The following is a 15,648-nucleotide window of genomic DNA, read 5'->3' as shown; positions in this document are numbered from 1 at the left end:
TACCTGTCTGCTGAGATTTTTGACTAGATCAACCAATCGACAAGCCCGAGAAATTCTTAAAGGCCAATCCAAGTTGACCAACAGTTATTCCCTTTGTTTCATTCATAAAGGTCTTATGATGAGAGAGGGGTAATGAATTTACATCCAAAATCCAACGGTTTCGATCCGGGCCGGTTCAAATTCTACCAGGGGCATCTTATTAGAAACTAATCCGGTTATGGAAAATTTGTCTTGTAAATTTGACAAACAAAAATGAAGTTTGAAGCTGGAAACGGATGTTTCAATGTATAACAAGGGCCACTTTAATCTATCCCAGGTCCCTTGGGACTCTTTTTGAATAAAATGCCAAAAAATGACCAAAAATTGTTATTTATATAGGTCAAGGAAATAAAGGATGATAATGAATTTGTGGTTTCACGTTGATACACCTCTATGAAGATGTTTGAACTGATGTTTTATTCTGAGTTTAAGAACTTCTATATTTTCAACGCTTGTCATCAGGGTCTTTTTTTCAAATTTCCCATTGGTATACATGTATTGACGCTGTGATGGCCGAGAGGTTAAGGCGTTGGACTCGAAATCCAATGGGGTTTCCCCGCGCAGGTTCGATTCCTGCTCACAGCGATTCTTTTCAATGGAACCATTCCGTCCTCATTTGATTATCTCAAAGGAGAAATTTAAAGTTGTGGATTCATTCCTTTCCATTTGAACCTCCGCTATGAAGATTGTTAAAACACTTGTTATACTGGGTATTGAGGACCGTCTTTGTTCACTGCATGTGATTGGGAAACTTTTGCCAATAAAATCTGGGTTCACACCAAAAATATGAATGTGTTATGAAGCAGTGTCTAAGGCATTAGACTCGAAAACTCAGTGGGAATAGCGAAAGCTCAAATACTTCACATATACCTGTCTGCTGAGATTTTTGACTAGATCAACCAATCGACAAGCCCGAGAAATTCTTAAAGGCCAATCCAAGTTGACCAACAGTTATTCCCTTTGTTTCATTCATAAAGGTCTTATGATGAGAGAGGGGTAATGAATTTACATCCAAAATCCAACGGTTTCGATCCGGGCCGGTTCAAATTCTACCAGGGGCATCTTATTAGAAACTAATCCGGTTATGGAAAATTTGTCTTGTAAATTTGACAAACAAAAATGAAGTTTGAAGCTGGAAACGGATGTTTCAATGCGTAACAAGGGCCACTTTAATCTATCCCAGGTCCCTTGGGACTCTTTTTGAATAAAATGCCATTTGGGTACTTGCCCATCGTGCTGTGATGGCCGAGTGGTTAAGGCGTTGGACTTGAAATCCAATGGGTGTTACCCGCGCAGGTTCAAATCCTGCTCACAGCGTTGTACGTTAATATTCCGTGTTGAGTTTCTTGACATGACATCTGGCCAAACTAGTCTTGTAAATTTGACAAACAAAAATGAAGTTTGAAGCTGGAAACGGATGTTTCAATGTATAACAAGGGCCACTTTAATCTATCCCAGGTCCCTTGGGACTCTTTTTGAATAAAATGCCAAAAAATGACAAAAAATGACCAAAAATTGTTATTTATATAGGTCAAGGAAATAAAGGATGATAATGAATTTGTGGTTTCACGTTGATACACCTCTATGAAGATGTTTGAACTGATGTTTTATTCTGAGTTTAAGAACTTCTATATTTTCAACGCTTGTCATCAGGGTCTTTTTTTCAAATTTCCCATTGGTATACATGTATTGACGCTGTGATGGCCGAGAGATTAAGGCGTTGGACTCGAAATCCAATGGGGTTTCCCCGCGCAGGTTCGATTCCTGCTCACAGCGATTCTTTTCAATGGAACCATTCCGTCCTCATTTGATTATCTCAAAGGAGAAATTTAAAGTTGTGGATTCATTCCTTTCCATTTGAACCTCCGCTATGAAGATTGTTAAAACACTTGTTATACTGGGTATTGAGGACCGTCTTTGTTCACTGCATGTGATTGGGAAACTTTTGCCAATAAAATCTGGGTTCACACCAAAAATATGAATGTGTTATGAAGCAGTGTCTAAGGCATTAGACTCGAAAACTCAGTGGGAATAGCGAAAGCTCAAATACTTCACATATACCTGTCTGCTGAGATTTTTGACTAGATCAACCAATCGACAAGCCCGAGAAATTCTTAAAGGCCAATCCAAGTTGACCAACAGTTATTCCCTTTGTTTCATTCATAAAGGTCTTATGATGAGAGAGGGGTAATGAATTTACATCCAAAATCCAACGGTTTCGATCCGGGCCGGTTCAAATTCTACCAGGGGCATCTTATTAGAAACTAATCCGGTTATGGAAAATTTGTCTTGTAAATTTGACAAACAAAAATGAAGTTTGAAGCTGGAAACAGATGTTTCAATGCGTAACAAGGGCCACTTTAATCTATCCCAGGTCCCTTGGGACTCTTTTTGAATAAAATGCCATTTGGGTACTTACCCATCGTGCTGTGATGGCCGAGTGGTTAAGGCGTTGGACTTGAAATCCAATGGGTGTTACCCGCGCAGGTTCAAATCCTGCTCACAGCGTAGTATGTTAATATTCCGTGTTGAGTTTCTTGACATGACATCTGGCCAAACTAGTCTTGTAAATTTGACAAACAAAAATGAAGTTTGAAGCTGGAAACGGATGTTTCAATGTATAACAAGGGCCACTTTAATCTATCCCAGGTCCCTTGGGACTCTTTTTGAATAAAATGCCAAAAAATGCCAAAAAATGACCAAAAATTGTTATTTATATAGGTCAAGGAAATAAAGGATGATAATGAATTTGTGGTTTCACGTTGATACACCTCTATGAAGATGTTTGAACTGATGTTTTATTCTGAGTTTAAGAACTTCTATATTTTCAACGCTTGTCATCAGGGTCTTTTTTTCAAATTTCCCATTGGTATACATGTATTGACGCTGTGATGGCCGAGAGGTTAAGGCGTTGGACTCGAAATCCAATGGGGTTTCCCCGCGCAGGTTCAAATCCTGCTCACAGCGAATCTATTCAATGGAACCATTCCGTCCTCATTTGATTATCTCAAAGGAGAAATTTAAAGTTGTGTATTCATTCCTTTCCATTTGAACCTCCGCTATGAAGATTGTTAAAACACTTGTTATACTGGGTATTGAGGACCGTCTTTGTTCACTGCATGTGATTGGGAAACTTTTGCCAATAAAATCTGGGTTCACACCAAAAATATGAATGTGTTATGAAGCAGTGTTTAAGGCATTAGACTCGAAAACTCAGTGGGAATAGCGAAAGCTCAAATACTTCACATATACCTGTCTGCTGAGATTTTTGACTAGATCAACCAATCGACAAGCCCGAGAAATTCTTAAAGGCCAATCCAACTTGACCAACAGATATTCCCTTTGTTTCATTCATAAAGGTCTTATGATGAGAGAGGGGTAATGAATTTACATCCAAAATCCAACGGTTTCGATCCTGGCCGGTTGAAATTCTACCAGGGGCATCTTATTAGAAACTAATCCGGTTATGGAAAATTTGTCTTGTAAATTTGACAAACAAAAATGAAGTTTGAAGCTGGAAACGGATGTTTCAATGTATAACAAGGGCCACTTTAATCTATCCCAGGTCCCTTGGGACTCTTTTTGAATAAAATGCCAAAAAATGACCAAAAATTGTTATTTATATAGGTCAAGGAAATAAAGGATGATAATGAATTTGTGGTTTCACGTTGATACACCTCTATGAAGATGTTTGAACTGATGTTTTATTCTGAGTTTAAGAACTTCTATATTTTCAACGCTTGTCATCAGGGTCTTTTTTTCAAATTTCCCATTGGTATACATGTATTGACGCTGTGATGGCCGAGAGGTTAAGGCGTTGGACTCGAAATCCAATGGGGTTTCCCCGCGCAGGTTCGATTCCTGCTCACAGCGATTCTTTTCAATGGAACCATTCCGTCCTCATTTGATTATCTCAAAGGAGAAATTTAAAGTTGTGGATTCATTCCTTTCCATTTGAACCTCCGCTATGAAGATTGTTAAAACACTTGTTATACTGGGTATTGAGGACCGTCTTTGTTCACTGCATGTGATTGGGAAACTTTTGCCAATAAAATCTGGGTTCACACCAAAAATATGAATGTGTTATGAAGCAGTGTCTAAGGCATTAGACTCGAAAACTCAGTGGGAATAGCGAAAGCTCAAATACTTCACATATACCTGTCTGCTGAGATTTTTGACTAGATCAACCAATCGACAAGCCCGAGAAATTCTTCAAGGCCAATCCAAGTTGACCAACAGTTATTCCCTTTGTTTCATTCATAAAGGTCTTATGATGAGAGAGGGGTAATGAATTTACATCCAAAATCCAACGGTTTCGATCCGGGCCGGTTCAAATTCTACCAGGGGCATCTTATTAGAAACTAATCCGGTTATGGAAAATTTGTCTTGTAAATTTGACAAACAAAAATGAAGTTTGAAGCTGGAAACGGATGTTTCAATGCGTAACAAGGGCCACTTTAATCTATCCCAGGTCCCTTGGGACTCTTTTTGAATAAAATGCCATTTGGGTACTTGCACATCGTGCTGTGATGGCCGAGTGGTTAAGGCGTTGGACTTGAAATCCAATGGGTGTTACCCGCGCAGGTTCAAATCCTGCTCACAGCGTTGTATGTTAATATTCCGTGTTGAGTTTCTTGACATGACATCTGGCCAAACTAGTCTTGTAAATTTGACAAACAAAAATGAAGTTTGAAGCTGGAAACGGATGTTTCAATGTATAACAAGGGCCACTTTAATCTATCCCAGGTCCCTTGGGACTCTTTTTGAATAAAATGCCAAAAAATGACAAAAAATGACCAAAAATTGTTATTTATATAGGTCAAGGAAATAAAGGATGATAATGAATTTGTGGTTTCACGTTGATACACCTCTATGAAGATGTTTGAACTGATGTTTTATTCTGAGTTTAAGAACTTCTATATTTTCAACGCTTGTCATCAGGGTCTTTTTTTCAAATTTCCCATTGGTATACATGTATTGACGCTGTGATGGCCGAGAGGTTAAGGCGTTGGACTCGAAATCCAATGGGGTTTCCCCGCGCAGGTTCGATTCCTGCTCACAGCGATTCTTTTCAATGGAACCATTCCGTCCTCATTTGATTATCTCAAAGGAGAAATTTAAAGTTGTGGATTCATTCCTTTCCATTTGAACCTCCGCTATGAAGATTGTTAAAACACTTGTTATACTGGGTATTGAGGACCGTCTTTGTTCACTGCATGTGATTGGGAAACTTTTGCCAATAAAATCTGGGTTCACACCAAAAATATGAATGTGTTATGAAGCAGTGTCTAAGGCATTAGACTCGAAAACTCAGTGGGAATAGCGAAAGCTCAAATACTTCACATATACCTGTCTGCTGAGATTTTTGACTAGATCAACCAATCGACAAGCCCGAGAAATTCTTAAAGGCCAATCCAAGTTGACCAACAGTTATTCCCTTTGTTTCATTCATAAAGGTCTTATGATGAGAGAGGGGTAATGAATTTACATCCAAAATCCAACGGTTTCGATCCGGGCCGGTTCAAATTCTACCAGGGGCATCTTATTAGAAACTAATCCGGTTATGGAAAATTTGTCTTGTAAATTTGACAAACAAAAATGAAGTTTGAAGCTGGAAACGGATGTTTCAATGCGTAACAAGGGCCACTTTAATCTATCCCAGGTCCCTTGGGACTCTTTTTGAATAAAATGCCATTTGGGTACTTACCCATCGTGCTGTGATGGCCGAGTGGTTAAGGCGTTGGACTTGAAATCCAATGGGTGTTACCCGCGCAGGTTCAAATCCTGCTCACAGCGTTGTATGTTAATATTCCGTGTTGAGTTTCTTGACATGACATCTGGCCAAACTAGTCTTGTAAATTTGACAAACAAAAATGAAGTTTGAAGCTGGAAACGGATGTTTCAATGTATAACAAGGGCCACTTTAATCTATCCCAGGTCCCTTGGGACTCTTTTTGAATAAAATGCCAAAAAATGACAAAAAATGACCAAAAATTGTTATTTATATAGGTCAAGGAAATAAAGGATGATAATGAATTTGTGGTTTCACGTTGATACACCTCTATGAAGATGTTTGAACTGATGTTTTATTCTGAGTTTAAGAACTTCTATATTTTCAACGCTTGTCATCAGGGTCTTTTTTTCAAATTTCCCATTGGTATACATGTATTGACGCTGTGATGGCCGAGAGGTTAAGGCGTTGGACTCGAAATCCAATGGGGTTTCCCCGCGCAGGTTCGATTCCTGCTCACAGCGATTCTTTTCAATGGAACCATTCCGTCCTCATTTGATTATCTCAAAGGAGAAATTTAAAGTTGTGGATTCATTCCTTTCCATTTGAACCTCCGCTATGAAGATTGTTAAAACACTTGTTATACTGGGTATTGAGGACCGTCTTTGTTCACTGCATGTGATTGGGAAACTTTTGCCAATAAAATCTGGGTTCACACCAAAAATATGAATGTGTTATGAAGCAGTGTCTAAGGCATTAGACTCGAAAACTCAGTGGGAATAGCGAAAGCTCAAATACTTCACATATACCTGTCTGCTGAGATTTTTGACTAGATCAACCAATCGACAAGCCCGAGAAATTCTTAAAGGCCAATCCAAGTTGACCAACAGTTATTCCCTTTGTTTCATTCATAAAGGTCTTATGATGAGAGAGGGGTAATGAATTTACATCCAAAATCCAACGGTTTCGATCCGGGCCGGTTCAAATTCTACCAGGGGCATCTTATTAGAAACTAATCCGGTTATGGAAAATTTGTCTTGTAAATTTGACAAACAAAAATGAAGTTTGAAGCTGGAAACGGATGTTTCAATGCGTAACAAGGGCCACTTTAATCTATCCCAGGTCCCTTGGGACTCTTTTTGAATAAAATGCCATTTGGGTACGTGTCAATTGTGCTGTGATGGCCGAGTGGGTAAGGCGTTGGACTTGAAATCCAATGGGTGTTACCCGTGCAGGTTCTTATCCTGCTCACAGCGTTGTATGTTAATATTCTGTGTTGAGTTTCTTGACATGACATCTGCCCAAACTAGGTGGGTAAGAAGATGTAGTCAAAATCCGATGCTGTAATCGCCGAATATGTTCTAATCTTGCTCACAGCTATTAACTCTAAATCAATCAAAAAATTGTCATTTATATAGGTCAAGGAAATAAAGGATGATAATGAATTTGTGGTTTCACGTTGATACACCTCTATGAAGATGTTTGAACTGATGTTTTATTCTGCGTTTAAGAACTTCTATATTTTCAACGCTTGTCCTCTGGGACCTTTTTTAAAATTTCCCATTGGATTTTATTTATTGCCGCTGTGATGGCCGAGAGGTTAAGGGGTTGGACTCGAAATCCAATGCGGTTTCCCCGCGCAGGTTCAAATCCTGCTCACAGCGAATCTATTCAATGGAACCATTCTGTCCTCATTTGATTATCTCAAAGGAGAAATTTAAAGTTGTGGATTCATTCCTTTCCATTTGAACCTCCGCTATGAAGATTGTTAAAACACTTGTTATACTGGGTATTGAGGACCGTATTTGTTCACTGCATGTGATTGGGAAACTTTTGCCAATAAAATCTGGGTTCACACCAAAAATATGAATGTGTTATGAAGCAGTGTTTAAGGCATTAGACTCGAAAACTCAGTGGGAATAGCGAAAGCTCAAATACTTCACATATACCTGTCTGCTGAGATTTTTGACTAGATCAACCAATCGACAAGCCCGAGAAATTCTTAAAGGCCAATCCAAGTTGACCAACAGTTATTCCCTTTGTTTCATTCATAAAGGTCTTATGATGAGAGAGGGGTAATGAATTTACATCCAAAATCCAACGGTTTCGATCCGGGCCGGTTCAAATTCTACCAGGGGCATCTTATTAGAAACTAATCCGGTTATGGAAAATTTGTCTTGTAAATTTGACAAACAAAAATGAAGTTTGAAGCTGGAAACGGATGTTTCAATGTATAACAAGGGCCACTTTAATCTATCCCAGGTCCCTTGGGACTCTTTTTGAATAAAATGCCAAAAAATGACCAAAAATTGTTATTTATATAGGTCAAGGAAATAAAGGATGATAATGAATTTGTGGTTTCACGTTGATACACCTCTATGAAGATGTTTGAACTGATGTTTTATTCTGAGTTTAAGAACTTCTATATTTTCAACGCTTGTCATCAGGGTCTTTTTTTCAAATTTCCCATTGGTATACATGTATTGACGCTGTGATGGCCGAGAGGTTAAGGCGTTGGACTCGAAATCCAATGGGGTTTCCCCGCGCAGGTTCGATTCCTGCTCACAGCGATTCTTTTCAATGGAACCATTCCGTCCTCATTTGATTATCTCAAAGGAGAAATTTAAAGTTGTGGATTCATTCCTTTCCATTTGAACCTCCGCTATGAAGATTGTTAAAACACTTGTTATACTGGGTATTGAGGACCGTCTTTGTTCACTGCATGTGATTGGGAAACTTTTGCCAATAAAATCTGGGTTCACACCAAAAATATGAATGTGTTATGAAGCAGTGTCTAAGGCATTAGACTCGAAAACTCAGTGGGAATAGCGAAAGCTCAAATACTTCACATATACCTGTCTGCTGAGATTTTTGACTAGATCAACCAATCGACAAGCCCGAGAAATTCTTAAAGGCCAATCCAAGTTGACCAACAGTTATTCCCTTTGTTTCATTCATAAAGGTCTTATGATGAGAGAGGGGTAATGAATTTACATCCAAAATCCAACGGTTTCGATCCGGGCCGGTTCAAATTCTACCAGGGGCATCTTATTAGAAACTAATCCGGTTATGGAAAATTTGTCTTGTAAATTTGACAAACAAAAATGAAGTTTGAAGCTGGAAACGGATGTTTCAATGCGTAACAAGGGCCACTTTAATCTATCCCAGGTCCCTTGGGACTCTTTTTGAATAAAATGCCATTTGGGTACTTGCCCATCGTGCTGTGATGGCCGAGTGGTTAAGGCGTTGGACTTGAAATCCAATGGGTGTTACCCGCGCAGGTTCAAATCCTGCTCACAGCGTTGTACGTTAATATTCCGTGTTGAGTTTCTTGACATGACATCTGGCCAAACTAGTCTTGTAAATTTGACAAACAAAAATGAAGTTTGAAGCTGGAAACGGATGTTTCAATGTATAACAAGGGCCACTTTAATCTATCCCAGGTCCCTTGGGACTCTTTTTGAATAAAATGCCAAAAAATGACAAAAAATGACCAAAAATTGTTATTTATATAGGTCAAGGAAATAAAGGATGATAATGAATTTGTGGTTTCACGTTGATACACCTCTATGAAGATGTTTGAACTGATGTTTTATTCTGAGTTTAAGAACTTCTATATTTTCAACGCTTGTCATCAGGGTCTTTTTTTCAAATTTCCCATTGGTATACATGTATTGACGCTGTGATGGCCGAGAGGTTAAGGCGTTGGACTCGAAATCCAATGGGGTTTCCCCGCGCAGGTTCGATTCCTGCTCACAGCGATTCTTTTCAATGGAACCATTCCGTCCTCATTTGATTATCTCAAAGGAGAAATTTAAAGTTGTGGATTCATTCCTTTCCATTTGAACCTCCGCTATGAAGATTGTTAAAACACTTGTTATACTGGGTATTGAGGACCGTCTTTGTTCACTGCATGTGATTGGGAAACTTTTGCCAATAAAATCTGGGTTCACACCAAAAATATGAATGTGTTATGAAGCAGTGTCTAAGGCATTAGACTCGAAAACTCAGTGGGAATAGCGAAAGCTCAAATACTTCACATATACCTGTCTGCTGAGATTTTTGACTAGATCAACCAATCGACAAGCCCGAGAAATTCTTAAAGGCCAATCCAAGTTGACCAACAGTTATTCCCTTTGTTTCATTCATAAAGGTCTTATGATGAGAGAGGGGTAATGAATTTACATCCAAAATCCAACGGTTTCGATCCGGGCCGGTTCAAATTCTACCAGGGGCATCTTATTAGAAACTAATCCGGTTATGGAAAATTTGTCTTGTAAATTTGACAAACAAAAATGAAGTTTGAAGCTGGAAACGGATGTTTCAATGCGTAACAAGGGCCACTTTAATCTATCCCAGGTCCCTTGGGACTCTTTTTGAATAAAATGCCATTTGGGTACTTACCCATCGTGCTGTGATGGCCGAGTGGTTAAGGCGTTGGACTTGAAATCCAATGGGTGTTACCCGCGCAGGTTCAAATCCTGCTCACAGCGTAGTATGTTAATATTCCGTGTTGAGTTTCTTGACATGACATCTGGCCAAACTAGTCTTGTAAATTTGACAAACAAAAATGAAGTTTGAAGCTGGAAACGGATGTTTCAATGTATAACAAGGGCCACTTTAATCTATCCCAGGTCCCTTGGGACTCTTTTTGAATAAAATGCCAAAAAATGCCAAAAAATGACCAAAAATTGTTATTTATATAGGTCAAGGAAATAAAGGATGATAATGAATTTGTGGTTTCACGTTGATACACCTCTATGAAGATGTTTGAACTGATGTTTTATTCTGAGTTTAAGAACTTCTATATTTTCAACGCTTGTCATCAGGGTCTTTTTTTCAAATTTCCCATTGGTATACATGTATTGACGCTGTGATGGCCGAGAGGTTAAGGCGTTGGACTCGAAATCCAATGGGGTTTCCCCGCGCAGGTTCGATTCCTGCTCACAGCGATTCTTTTCAATGGAACCATTCCGTCCTCATTTGATTATCTCAAAGGAGAAATTTAAAGTTGTGGATTCATTCCTTTCCATTTGAACCTCCTCTATGAAGATTGTTAAAACACTTGTTATACTGGGTATTGAGGACCGTCTTTGTTCACTGCATGTGATTGGGAAACTTTTGCCAATAAAATCTGGGTTCACACCAAAAATATGAATGTGTTATGAAGCAGTGTCTAAGGCATTAGACTCGAAAACTCAGTGGGAATAGCGAAAGCTCAAATACTTCACATATACCTGTCTGCTGAGATTTTTGACTAGATCAACCAATCGACAAGCCCGAGAAATTCTTAAAGGCCAATCCAAGTTGACCAACAGTTATTCCCTTTGTTTCATTCATAAAGGTCTTATGATGAGAGAGGGGTAATGAATTTACATCCAAAATCCAACGGTTTCGATCCGGGCCGGTTCAAATTCTACCAGGGGCATCTTATTAGAAACTAATCCGGTTATGGAAAATTTGTCTTGTAAATTTGACAAACAAAAATGAAGTTTGAAGCTGGAAACGGATGTTTCAATGCGTAACAAGGGCCACTTTAATCTATCCCAGGTCCCTTGGGACTCTTTTTGAATAAAATGCCATTTGGGTTCTTCCCCATTGTGCTGTGATGGCCGAGTGGTTAAGGCGTTGGACTTGAAATCCAATGGGTGTTACCCGCGCAGGTTCAAATCCTGCTCACAGCGTTGTATGTTAATATTCCGTGTTGAGTTTCTTGACATGACATCTGGCCAAACTAGGTGGGTAAGAAGATGTAGTCAAAATCCGATGCTGTTATCGCCGAATATGTTCTAATCTTGCTCACAGCTATTAACTCTAAATCAATCAAAAAATTGTCATTTATATAGGTCAAGGAAATAAAGGATGATAATGAATTTGTGGTTTCACGTTGATACACCTCTATGGAGATGTTTGAACTGATGTTTTATTCTGCGTTTAAGAACTTCTATATTTTCAACGCTTGTCCTCTGGGACCTTTTTTAAAATTTCCCATTGGATTTTATTTATTGCTGCTGTGATCGCCGAGAGGTTAAGGCGTTGGACTCGAAATGCAATGGGGTTTCCCCGCGCAGGTTCAAATCCTGCTCACAGCGAATCTATTCAATGGAACCATTCCGTCCTCATTTGATTATCTCAAAGGAGAAATTTAAAGTTGTGTATTCATTCCTTTCCATTTGAACCTCCGCTATGAAGATTGTTAAAACACTTGTTATACTGGGTATTGAGGACCGTCTTTGTTCACTGCATGTGATTGGGAAACTTTTGCCAATAAAATCTGGGTTCACACCAAAAATATGAATGTGTTATGAAGCAGTGTTTAAGGCATTAGACTCGAAAACTCAGTGGGAATAGCGAAAGCTCAAATACTTCACATATACCTGTCTGCTGAGATTTTTGACTAGATCAACCAATCGACAAGCCCGAGAAATTCTTAAAGGCCAATCCAACTTGACCAACAGATATTCCCTTTGTTTCATTCATAAAGGTCTTATGATGAGAGAGGGGTAATGAATTTACATCCAAAATCCAACGGTTTCGATCCTGGCCGGTTGAAATTCTACCAGGGGCATCTTATTAGAAACTAATCCGGTTATGGAAAATTTGTCTTGTAAATTTGACAAACAAAAATGAAGTTTGAAGCTGGAAACGGATGTTTCAATGTATAACAAGGGCCACTTTAATCTATCCCAGGTCCCTTGGGACTCTTTTTGAATAAAATGCCAAAAAATGACCAAAAATTGTTATTTATATAGGTCAAGGAAATAAAGGATGATAATGAATTTGTGGTTTCACGTTGATACACCTCTATGAAGATGTTTGAACTGATGTTTTATTCTGAGTTTAAGAACTTCTATATTTTCAACGCTTGTCATCAGGGTCTTTTTTTCAAATTTCCCATTGGTATACATGTATTGACGCTGTGATGGCCGAGAGGTTAAGGCGTTGGACTCGAAATCCAATGGGGTTTCCCCGCGCAGGTTCGATTCCTGCTCACAGCGATTCTTTTCAATGGAACCATTCCGTCCTCATTTGATTATCTCAAAGGAGAAATTTAAAGTTGTGGATTCATTCCTTTCCATTTGAACCTCCGCTATGAAGATTGTTAAAACACTTGTTATACTGGGTATTGAGGACCGTCTTTGTTCACTGCATGTGATTGGGAAACTTTTGCCAATAAAATCTGGGTTCACACCAAAAATATGAATGTGTTATGAAGCAGTGTCTAAGGCATTAGACTCGAAAACTCAGTGGGAATAGCGAAAGCTCAAATACTTCACATATACCTGTCTGCTGAGATTTTTGACTAGATCAACCAATCGACAAGCCCGAGAAATTCTTAAAGGCCAATCCAAGTTGACCAACAGTTATTCCCTTTGTTTCATTCATAAAGGTCTTATGATGAGAGAGGGGTAATGAATTTACATCCAAAATCCAACGGTTTCGATCCGGGCCGGTTCAAATTCTACCAGGGGCATCTTATTAGAAACTAATCCGGTTATGGAAAATTTGTCTTGTAAATTTGACAAACAAAAATGAAGTTTGAAGCTGGAAACGGATGTTTCAATGCGTAACAAGGGCCACTTTAATCTATCCCAGGTCCCTTGGGACTCTTTTTGAATAAAATGCCATTTGGGTACTTGCACATCGTGCTGTGATGGCCGAGTGGTTAAGGCGTTGGACTTGAAATCCAATGGGTGTTACCCGCGCAGGTTCAAATCCTGCTCACAGCGTTGTATGTTAATATTCCGTGTTGAGTTTCTTGACATGACATCTGGCCAAACTAGTCTTGTAAATTTGACAAACAAAAATGAAGTTTGAAGCTGGAAACGGATGTTTCAATGTATAACAAGGGCCACTTTAATCTATCCCAGGTCCCTTGGGACTCTTTTTGAATAAAATGCCAAAAAATGACAAAAAATGACCAAAAATTGTTATTTATATAGGTCAAGGAAATAAAGGATGATAATGAATTTGTGGTTTCACGTTGATACACCTCTATGAAGATGTTTGAACTGATGTTTTATTCTGAGTTTAAGAACTTCTATATTTTCAACGCTTGTCATCAGGGTCTTTTTTTCAAATTTCCCATTGGTATACATGTATTGACGCTGTGATGGCCGAGAGGTTAAGGCGTTGGACTCGAAATCCAATGGGGTTTCCCCGCGCAGGTTCGATTCCTGCTCACAGCGATTCTTTTCAATGGAACCATTCCGTCCTCATTTGATTATCTCAAAGGAGAAATTTAAAGTTGTGGATTCATTCCTTTCCATTTGAACCTCCGCTATGAAGATTGTTAAAACACTTGTTATACTGGGTATTGAGGACCGTCTTTGTTCACTGCATGTGATTGGGAAACTTTTGCCAATAAAATCTGGGTTCACACCAAAAATATGAATGTGTTATGAAGCAGTGTCTAAGGCATTAGACTCGAAAACTCAGTGGGAATAGCGAAAGCTCAAATACTTCACATATACCTGTCTGCTGAGATTTTTGACTAGATCAACCAATCGACAAGCCCGAGAAATTCTTAAAGGCCAATCCAAGTTGACCAACAGTTATTCCCTTTGTTTCATTCATAAAGGTCTTATGATGAGAGAGGGGTAATGAATTTACATCCAAAATCCAACGGTTTCGATCCGGGCCGGTTCAAATTCTACCAGGGGCATCTTATTAGAAACTAATCCGGTTATGGAAAATTTGTCTTGTAAATTTGACAAACAAAAATGAAGTTTGAAGCTGGAAACGGATGTTTCAATGCGTAACAAGGGCCACTTTAATCTATCCCAGGTCCCTTGGGACTCTTTTTGAATAAAATGCCATTTGGGTACTTACCCATCGTGCTGTGATGGCCGAGTGGTTAAGGCGTTGGACTTGAAATCCAATGGGTGTTACCCGCGCAGGTTCAAATCCTGCTCACAGCGTTGTATGTTAATATTCCGTGTTGAGTTTCTTGACATGACATCTGGCCAAACTAGTCTTGTAAATTTGACAAACAAAAATGAAGTTTGAAGCTGGAAACGGATGTTTCAATGTATAACAAGGGCCACTTTAATCTATCCCAGGTCCCTTGGGACTCTTTTTGAATAAAATGCCAAAAAATGACAAAAAATGACCAAAAATTGTTATTTATATAGGTCAAGGAAATAAAGGATGATAATGAATTTGTGGTTTCACGTTGATACACCTCTATGAAGATGTTTGAACTGATGTTTTATTCTGAGTTTAAGAACTTCTATATTTTCAACGCTTGTCATCAGGGTCTTTTTTTCAAATTTCCCATTGGTATACATGTATTGACGCTGTGATGGCCGAGAGGTTAAGGCGTTGGACTCGAAATCCAATGGGGTTTCCCCGCGCAGGTTCGATTCCTGCTCACAGCGATTCTTTTCAATGGAACCATTCCGTCCTCATTTGATTATCTCAAAGGAGAAATTTAAAGTTGTGGATTCATTCCTTTCCATTTGAACCTCCGCTATGAAGATTGTTAAAACACTTGTTATACTGGGTATTGAGGACCGTCTTTGTTCACTGCATGTGATTGGGAAACTTTTGCCAATAAAATCTGGGTTCACACCAAAAATATGAATGTGTTATGAAGCAGTGTCTAAGGCATTAGACTCGAAAACTCAGTGGGAATAGCGAAAGCTCAAATACTTCACATATACCTGTCTGCTGAGATTTTTGACTAGATCAACCAATCGACAAGCCCGAGAAATTCTTAAAGGCCAATCCAAGTTGACCAACAGTTATTCCCTTTGTTTCATTCATAAAGGTCTTATGATGAGAGAGGGGTAATGAATTTACATCCAAAATCCAACGGTTTAGATCCGGGCCGGTTCAAATTCTACCAGGGGCATCTTATTAGAAACTAATCCGGT

General features: G+C 38.9%; 24 non-coding genes across 24 annotated transcripts; all 24 read left to right on the top strand.

Annotated features, from left to right (window-relative positions):
* Positions 1 to 542: 542 nt before the first annotated feature.
* trnas-cga (transfer RNA serine (anticodon CGA)) lies at positions 543 to 624 on the top strand. Its single transcript has one exon. It is a non-coding gene; the product is annotated as a tRNA-Ser (tRNA).
* Positions 625 to 1,274: 650 nt separating this feature from the next.
* Positions 1,275 to 1,356, top strand: trnas-uga (transfer RNA serine (anticodon UGA)). Its single transcript has one exon. It is a non-coding gene; the product is annotated as a tRNA-Ser (tRNA).
* Positions 1,357 to 1,733: 377 nt separating this feature from the next.
* Positions 1,734 to 1,815, top strand: trnas-cga (transfer RNA serine (anticodon CGA)). Its single transcript has one exon. It is a non-coding gene; the product is annotated as a tRNA-Ser (tRNA).
* Positions 1,816 to 2,465: 650 nt separating this feature from the next.
* Positions 2,466 to 2,547, top strand: trnas-uga (transfer RNA serine (anticodon UGA)). Its single transcript has one exon. It is a non-coding gene; the product is annotated as a tRNA-Ser (tRNA).
* Positions 2,548 to 2,924: 377 nt separating this feature from the next.
* On the top strand, positions 2,925 to 3,006 carry trnas-cga (transfer RNA serine (anticodon CGA)). The gene has a single exon. It is a non-coding gene; the product is annotated as a tRNA-Ser (tRNA).
* An 824-nt stretch (positions 3,007 to 3,830) lies between these two features.
* On the top strand, positions 3,831 to 3,912 carry trnas-cga (transfer RNA serine (anticodon CGA)). Its single transcript has one exon. It is a non-coding gene; the product is annotated as a tRNA-Ser (tRNA).
* A 650-nt stretch (positions 3,913 to 4,562) lies between these two features.
* Positions 4,563 to 4,644, top strand: trnas-uga (transfer RNA serine (anticodon UGA)). Its single transcript has one exon. It is a non-coding gene; the product is annotated as a tRNA-Ser (tRNA).
* Positions 4,645 to 5,021: 377 nt separating this feature from the next.
* trnas-cga (transfer RNA serine (anticodon CGA)) lies at positions 5,022 to 5,103 on the top strand. Its single transcript has one exon. It is a non-coding gene; the product is annotated as a tRNA-Ser (tRNA).
* A 650-nt stretch (positions 5,104 to 5,753) lies between these two features.
* On the top strand, positions 5,754 to 5,835 carry trnas-uga (transfer RNA serine (anticodon UGA)). The gene has a single exon. It is a non-coding gene; the product is annotated as a tRNA-Ser (tRNA).
* Positions 5,836 to 6,212: 377 nt separating this feature from the next.
* Positions 6,213 to 6,294, top strand: trnas-cga (transfer RNA serine (anticodon CGA)). Its single transcript has one exon. It is a non-coding gene; the product is annotated as a tRNA-Ser (tRNA).
* Positions 6,295 to 6,944: 650 nt separating this feature from the next.
* On the top strand, positions 6,945 to 7,026 carry trnas-uga (transfer RNA serine (anticodon UGA)). The gene has a single exon. It is a non-coding gene; the product is annotated as a tRNA-Ser (tRNA).
* Positions 7,027 to 7,352: 326 nt separating this feature from the next.
* On the top strand, positions 7,353 to 7,434 carry trnas-cga (transfer RNA serine (anticodon CGA)). The gene has a single exon. It is a non-coding gene; the product is annotated as a tRNA-Ser (tRNA).
* An 824-nt stretch (positions 7,435 to 8,258) lies between these two features.
* trnas-cga (transfer RNA serine (anticodon CGA)) lies at positions 8,259 to 8,340 on the top strand. Its single transcript has one exon. It is a non-coding gene; the product is annotated as a tRNA-Ser (tRNA).
* Positions 8,341 to 8,990: 650 nt separating this feature from the next.
* Positions 8,991 to 9,072, top strand: trnas-uga (transfer RNA serine (anticodon UGA)). The gene has a single exon. It is a non-coding gene; the product is annotated as a tRNA-Ser (tRNA).
* Positions 9,073 to 9,449: 377 nt separating this feature from the next.
* On the top strand, positions 9,450 to 9,531 carry trnas-cga (transfer RNA serine (anticodon CGA)). Its single transcript has one exon. It is a non-coding gene; the product is annotated as a tRNA-Ser (tRNA).
* A 650-nt stretch (positions 9,532 to 10,181) lies between these two features.
* On the top strand, positions 10,182 to 10,263 carry trnas-uga (transfer RNA serine (anticodon UGA)). Its single transcript has one exon. It is a non-coding gene; the product is annotated as a tRNA-Ser (tRNA).
* Positions 10,264 to 10,640: 377 nt separating this feature from the next.
* Positions 10,641 to 10,722, top strand: trnas-cga (transfer RNA serine (anticodon CGA)). The gene has a single exon. It is a non-coding gene; the product is annotated as a tRNA-Ser (tRNA).
* Positions 10,723 to 11,372: 650 nt separating this feature from the next.
* trnas-uga (transfer RNA serine (anticodon UGA)) lies at positions 11,373 to 11,454 on the top strand. The gene has a single exon. It is a non-coding gene; the product is annotated as a tRNA-Ser (tRNA).
* A 326-nt stretch (positions 11,455 to 11,780) lies between these two features.
* trnas-cga (transfer RNA serine (anticodon CGA)) lies at positions 11,781 to 11,862 on the top strand. Its single transcript has one exon. It is a non-coding gene; the product is annotated as a tRNA-Ser (tRNA).
* An 824-nt stretch (positions 11,863 to 12,686) lies between these two features.
* On the top strand, positions 12,687 to 12,768 carry trnas-cga (transfer RNA serine (anticodon CGA)). Its single transcript has one exon. It is a non-coding gene; the product is annotated as a tRNA-Ser (tRNA).
* A 650-nt stretch (positions 12,769 to 13,418) lies between these two features.
* On the top strand, positions 13,419 to 13,500 carry trnas-uga (transfer RNA serine (anticodon UGA)). Its single transcript has one exon. It is a non-coding gene; the product is annotated as a tRNA-Ser (tRNA).
* Positions 13,501 to 13,877: 377 nt separating this feature from the next.
* trnas-cga (transfer RNA serine (anticodon CGA)) lies at positions 13,878 to 13,959 on the top strand. The gene has a single exon. It is a non-coding gene; the product is annotated as a tRNA-Ser (tRNA).
* Positions 13,960 to 14,609: 650 nt separating this feature from the next.
* Positions 14,610 to 14,691, top strand: trnas-uga (transfer RNA serine (anticodon UGA)). Its single transcript has one exon. It is a non-coding gene; the product is annotated as a tRNA-Ser (tRNA).
* Positions 14,692 to 15,068: 377 nt separating this feature from the next.
* trnas-cga (transfer RNA serine (anticodon CGA)) lies at positions 15,069 to 15,150 on the top strand. Its single transcript has one exon. It is a non-coding gene; the product is annotated as a tRNA-Ser (tRNA).
* Positions 15,151 to 15,648: the final 498 nt, after the last annotated feature.

This window comes from Gadus morhua, chromosome 1 (assembly GCF_902167405.1).
Source record: "Gadus morhua chromosome 1, gadMor3.0, whole genome shotgun sequence".
In the NCBI taxonomy this organism is placed as follows: domain Eukaryota; kingdom Metazoa; phylum Chordata; class Actinopteri; order Gadiformes; family Gadidae; genus Gadus; species Gadus morhua.
This window is presented reverse-complemented; position numbering and strand designations above follow the sequence as displayed.